At 50.0% G+C, this 6,000-nt stretch overlaps 1 protein-coding gene across 1 annotated transcript in view; it reads right to left on the minus strand.

Annotated features, from left to right (window-relative positions):
* SLC25A33 (solute carrier family 25 member 33) overlaps positions 1–1,709 on the minus strand; it is a 99,047-nt gene extending 97,338 nt beyond the window's left edge. The window contains exon 1 of the mRNA XM_054009008.1: positions 1,577–1,709. The gene's annotated coding sequence lies outside the window, so the exon portion shown is untranslated. The remainder of the gene's footprint in view (positions 1–1,576) is intronic.
* Positions 1,710–6,000: the final 4,291 nt, after the last annotated feature.

Consider the following 6,000-nt stretch of genomic DNA (forward strand, 5'->3'; position numbering starts at 1 on the left):
GGTCCTGGTCCCACCTCTGTTTGATGTGCCAGTCAGAGTAGAAAAATATGAACTGGCTCAATACATTTCCTTGAGCAAGGCCTATTTTTATTGGAGGGGGAGGGGGCAGTGCAAGGATTACTCACTCGTTCTGAGCTGCTTTGTTGTTTGAGCCGTCAGATGGATGCAGCCGGCTGTAATTGCGGTCCAGGCTCCCCTTGCGAGCCGCCTGGCTTGCCTTCCAACACATGGAGATGGCAGCCATTCCAGAGCGGTTAGAGTCCTCGCCTTGCCCTGTGCTGAAGGGCTGATGCAGTGGAAAGCAGCTGCAGGAGGGGAGTGTGCTGCCAGGACAGGCAGCTGGCAAAATAACTCGCCCTTCCCTCCCCTTTTTGCCCCTCGCACACACCCAGGGGAGAGAAAGGAAAGTGTCCCTCTACCTCAAGCAGCCGGGGAGAAGCGAGCAGAGCCCGTGGCTGGGTTTCCAGGAGGAGCTGCCAACCTACTTGTCCTCTTCAGGTCCTGGAAGATGTGAGGGGGTGGGTGCTGCATTAGCAGCTGCAAAGCTACTCTTGGATTGCTACAGCATAGCCGGGGTGAAGCTGCTGTGACCCCTGGCACTGGTGTCCTGCCCCAAGAACAGTCAGTGCCAGCCCTCTGAAATGGTGACCCAACTCCCTGCCCGCGGCGCCAGGGATGGCCAGCTGGGTGACATGCCTCCCCGCCCACAACCCAGGCCGATATTCAAAGCCATTGGTACCAGGCTGTATTACAGTGGTACGATGCCAGTTACATCCCCCTGTGGCATGTCTAACACAGTATATGATGCTGATGGTGCAGCGGCTACCCTACAGGTACAATATACCAGCGGGGTGCTTTGGCAGTATGTATGTCAGGGTAAGGCCAATACAGTACATCACCCATGAACTGCTACGGCACCAATAAAGTGCATCAGTGTAGGGCTCTTATGACCCCAGGATAACACCACTACAGCTCCAAGATGGCATGCTGGCATGGTGCCCTGCCTCGGCCTCAGGCTGGCACATCAGTATAGCATTGCTGCAGTACAGGCTGATACAATGCAGACACACAGGAGAAATACCTAGAGGGAAAGAGGCCAGCGTAGTACTGTGCCCTCGTAACATGCCCCTTGCTCCGCATGGGCAGCGGACTGGAGCCGGAGTCAAACCCAAGGGCTGGAGAGGGGATCTTAGTCAGGGGCATATGCTGGAAGTGTGGTTTGGGGTTATAGTTTGGCTAAGTAGGCTGCCTGTGACGAATGTTCATTCCTAGTGGGTGTATCACAGCCAAGGCTTCCGGAGAAAGCAGCCAGTGGAACACAGAGACAGGTCCATGAAAGGGAGGGCCATATCCGCTGCAGTCTGTACACTCGAGAGGATGCAGCTGTATCCTCCACGCCAGACCTGTGCCTGCATTTTCCTTCATCACTGCTCGAGTGAGCCCCACACTCCCCTCCCCGCCCAGTGCAAGCTCAAGACTGACCTCTGCTAGCTGCCTCTGTGCCTGCCCTCTAGAAGGCATTGAGAGGGGGCAGGAAAGGGAATTAGACCTGTCCAGATTCATGCAGCAGCCTTACCTGCCAAGATCCTTCTGTCACCTCCAGGGGGATGCTGGGGCCGTCAGGTTTAAAGGGAGAGTTGTCACAGCCTTGCCTCTGCCATCAGACCCAGGTAGATTCCACCCATCCAGTCTTTTAGCATGATGAAAAGATCCCAGTAAGGCGCCACTGTCAGGGGGGTCCTGCGGATACCAAGTGCATCACTGAGCAGAGTGAGAGGAAAGAATAATCTCAGGGAGGGAGAAAGGAAAAAAAAAAAAAAAAAAAAAAAAAAAGGACTTTCCCTGCCATGCGCTCAGAGGATGAGAGGGGAGGAAAGTCAATCACTGAAGCTGTGGCTCTGCTCCAACCCGTTGTTCTGAGGGAGACTCAGTCGCTGGGCTTTCAGCAGGTGCTACCCGGAAAGTCCCTCGCCTCTCCCATTCCTCAGCTCTGGCTGCTAGTAGGAGTGGAGACATTCCTGAGACAGCTGTAACAGCGCCAGCTTCCTGGCTAGTTTTGCCTCACCTTCGTAGAGGAAAATCAGCCAAGCCTACCCATTACCAGGAGAAAGACCATGCCTAGGACTGCACGGCGCTGACGCGGGAGTTCATGCAAAAGCCAGCCGGGGGGAATTCAGAACGGTCTCTGATTTTTCTGGACGCTCCATGCCTGCTGTGGAACCCACCTACTGCATTGATGGACGCGGTCTTGGCCCGCAGAAAGCTGCTGGGTGTTGGGCCATCAGCAGAGCCGAGCAGCCACCATGACCCACACAGTAACAAATATCACCCATTAGAAACACAGCTCTCTTCCTCTCCTCCATTCCTGTCTACCACCGCCTGCCATGGCACCTCCTGGAGAGGGGACAGACAACTTCCTAATCTCAAGTGAGAAAACACTGTGGAACGCAGACCTTCTCTCCTGGCTTCTGGGCCAGCTCCCTGTGCATTGCTAAGGAAGGCAGGACAGAGTCCAAAGCTTCTCTTAAGAAACTAGGAGCCTCCATAGGTCCCCCTAACTGACTGCAACAATAAAATACCCTTCAAGGTCTTACTGATGCCAGGGGCTATACCCAGAATCCATTCCAGCCCAGCCCCGCCCACAGCTCTAGTTCAGGACTTCTACATTCCCACCTGGACTATAATCCAGGGAGAAGGAAGGCGAGAGATAGAGAAGCTGCTGAAGGAGGAGGAGGATGACTCAGAGGTTACAGTGCTAGCCTAAGACTTGCCAGACCTGGGTTCACAGCCACAGACTTGATTTCAATGGAAACTTGGAGCCTGGGTCTCTTTATGCCTCAGTTCCCCATCTGTACAATGGGGTTAATAGCATTTCCCTCCCTCACAGGGATGCTGCGAGGATAAATGCATTACAGATTGTGAAGTGCTCAGATGCTGTGAACTGTATAAGTACCTGAGAGACTGATGGGGGATTATCACATCCGTTACTGCCCTACTGGTACAGCAGTCCTTGAAGGGGGACATTTATGCTGAATAGGCTCCGTTGAGTGCTGATGGAATTTACCAGCCTTTTCCATAGAATGCATAATTCCAAATCCTTGAGACTCATGGAAGGGGCCCAATGGGGGATCATATTAAATGGCTTAATATGCAAGTGTTGTCCTTTGGCTTAAAATGCTCTCACTCAGGGGAGCAACATCAGGAAACCTCCTCCCCCCCCCCCCCGGTTGATTCAAGAAACCTTTTTGGCTCTCATTTGCCTTAGAACCCCCTGAACCTAGAGAGAATTCTGAAGGGAGAAGCAGACAACCGCAGGATAATTAAACTATTACGACAGTCTTGATCCTCTCAAGCCGACAGTTTTAAATACATTACCAATTCTCTCAACATGGCACATGCACAGTGCTGGGTGGTTACAGCAGTCTGGTTCTGGTTCCTGTTGCTGTCTGCCTGTGCGTCACACCGGCATTCAGGGACACTGGTCAACAATGGGAAGGGGGCATTTTTCCATTGAAACTTTTTGTTTGTTTGTTTTTAAATGGAAAACTGGGTTTTTGACTAAAACATTTCAGGGAAAGTGCCTGGCTTTTTTGAAATTTGTTGATATTTCGCCAAAATGTAACCCAAAATCATTTTTTTTTTAAAGTTTTCAATAAAAAAAATCAATTTTTTCTGCAGGGGCTGAGGGGAAGGAGAACCATTTCCTGACCAGTTCTATTTGCCCACCCTCAGTTCTTGTCTACTTAGATAGTAATCCCTGCCCTGAAGAGCAGAAAAATCAGAGCGCACCATGGCATATGTCCCCCCACGCACATGGGCAAGCTAAGAAACTGTGAGGGCACAATAACTCAGGTCAGGCTTTGCAGTGGAGATGCTCATGCCTGGGCTTGGCTAACCTGGCTGCCCAGACCCGGGCTAACTGTGCAGTGAAGACATACCTAGAGCAGCAAGTGACTTGCCCAAGGTCATATGGTAGGTCAGCGGCAGAAACAAGAAGGTACCCCAGATCTCCTGCTATTTGATCCAGAGCTCAGTCCACCGGACCACACTTTTTCTCTTTGAAATAATGATACTGAAAGAGGAGAAGGGAAAGAAAGAGGTAGGGGAATGAAAGGAGAGGAAATAGAGGGAAAAACAGGGAGAGAGAACGGCAGAAAAGGAGAGGGAGAGATCCCTCATTCTTGTCCCCCATGCACTGTGGCAGACTCTCACTGTATCACATCCTTTCTGTCTGAGCGTTCTGCCCCTTAAGGGTAGGTTTGTCTATCTGTTTTTTATAAAGGACAAATCCAATTTCAGATTGGAAGCAAACGTGTTCTGCCCACAGGCTGAGAGCTGATGAAGAGAGAGAGCACCCTTATTGAGAGCACAGCATTTTCAAGAGGACGCCATTCTGGCTCCAAGCCTGGTCTTTCAGCAAACTCCATCCACTGGAGTAAGCAACAAATTCCATTACTTCAATGCAAATTAACAAAGGTGAGGGAGATGTTCCCTCAGAACAATCACCTGGATGCTGCATTTTCTCTTTAAAGAACCTCCTGGGTTTGAGGGCCTTGCGCTCTCTGGAAGAAATTGGTGCTCCAGGGAAGAAATGGTTAGGAGACTGTAAGAGTGAGGAATACGAAGAACCAAAACACATAAGCAAAATAAATAAGGTTGGACACAGCCTTTGTGCACAGAGCTAGAAGAGACCAATAAAAGATGGATGGGATATTATAAAGCTTAGGGTTCTTGGACGGGAACACTGGCTATGAAATTTTACTTGAGTCATTACAATCATGACTCAAGTTTTAGCTCTAAGTGAGCTCCCAGTGTTTCCGCATGAAGGAGATCACAGACTGTACCCTGCTCTGCTGCAGTCTATAACAACTCAAGAGACATCTGCTCCACCACACCTGCCTTCTACATGGCAAAGACTTTGGCACAAAACTCAGACCATTACATCATTAGCCATCTACAGCCTTGTTTTCTGACCCTATGACTCCAGACTAAGTCAACTGGAGCTTCAGCTGCTCACCACCTCTGGAAGTCAGACCCTGTAGTCTAATTAAGGTATTTCTAAGTGAGCATCACCCTAGTATCTAACACCCATGGAAGGAATGAGCTCTTGCCCAGTGATTCACTCACAGTAGACCATTGATGGCTCGAAGAGCTGGCTGGTCACATGGTGGTGGTTTCTCCTTTTTGTTTCCACCAGCTAAGTCACTTTAGAGGCCACCAAGAATACATTAGATACTTTCCATGTAAACAGTTGCTGTATGTGACACAGGGAGGCAGGCCATGAGCAATCTACCTAATCATGAATGGGAGAGGAGGCACTCACAAGACAACCTCGCTAAGATGACACGGTCGACAGCATGAGAAAGTCCGAGAACCCCACATCTAATGTTTGCAGTTGAGTTGTAGGAGTATGCATTGAATATTCCCTGTCAATGTTTGGGTTGTCACCTGAGGTCATATCTAGGTGCCCGGACTCCCCTCTAATGTTTCCATTGCACTCAAAGTCACTATGCAGCGTTCTCCACCTTGTACTGGGCACTGGGCATACACTGTGTGTGTATGGGGAGGGAAGGGTTCCTCTAGGAATGCATCCTTTGATATTCCCCATAGAGTATTGGGGGCACTCCTCATATTTGGGTTGGGTTTTGTGATGACAGGGAGGGAGTCTGCTGATCCTCCATTGGTTCTTTGGGGTTCCCACTAATGTTCTGACAAGATTCTAAGGACTCCTTTTCATTATCTTGCTTTGAGTTCCCTTTGACATTCTCCGCTCATCTTCCCATTTGGAAACCACCATGGATGAAAGCCACCAGTCCACTCCTGGAGGCACAACTGTTTCTGCCTCCACCTGGGATGACCTTTTCAATGAAAGTAGGAAGTTTCTATGAAAGCCATTTGGACAACGTGAGATGTCACTGATCAGCACAAACCGACTGCTTTGTTCGCATAAAGAGGAGTTCAGATGCTTTAGGGGAGCTCTGTCTAGCACGAAATAGACTG

The sequence above is a fragment of the Malaclemys terrapin genome, chromosome 19 (genome assembly GCF_027887155.1).
Source record: "Malaclemys terrapin pileata isolate rMalTer1 chromosome 19, rMalTer1.hap1, whole genome shotgun sequence".
NCBI classification, from domain to species: domain Eukaryota; kingdom Metazoa; phylum Chordata; order Testudines; family Emydidae; genus Malaclemys; species Malaclemys terrapin.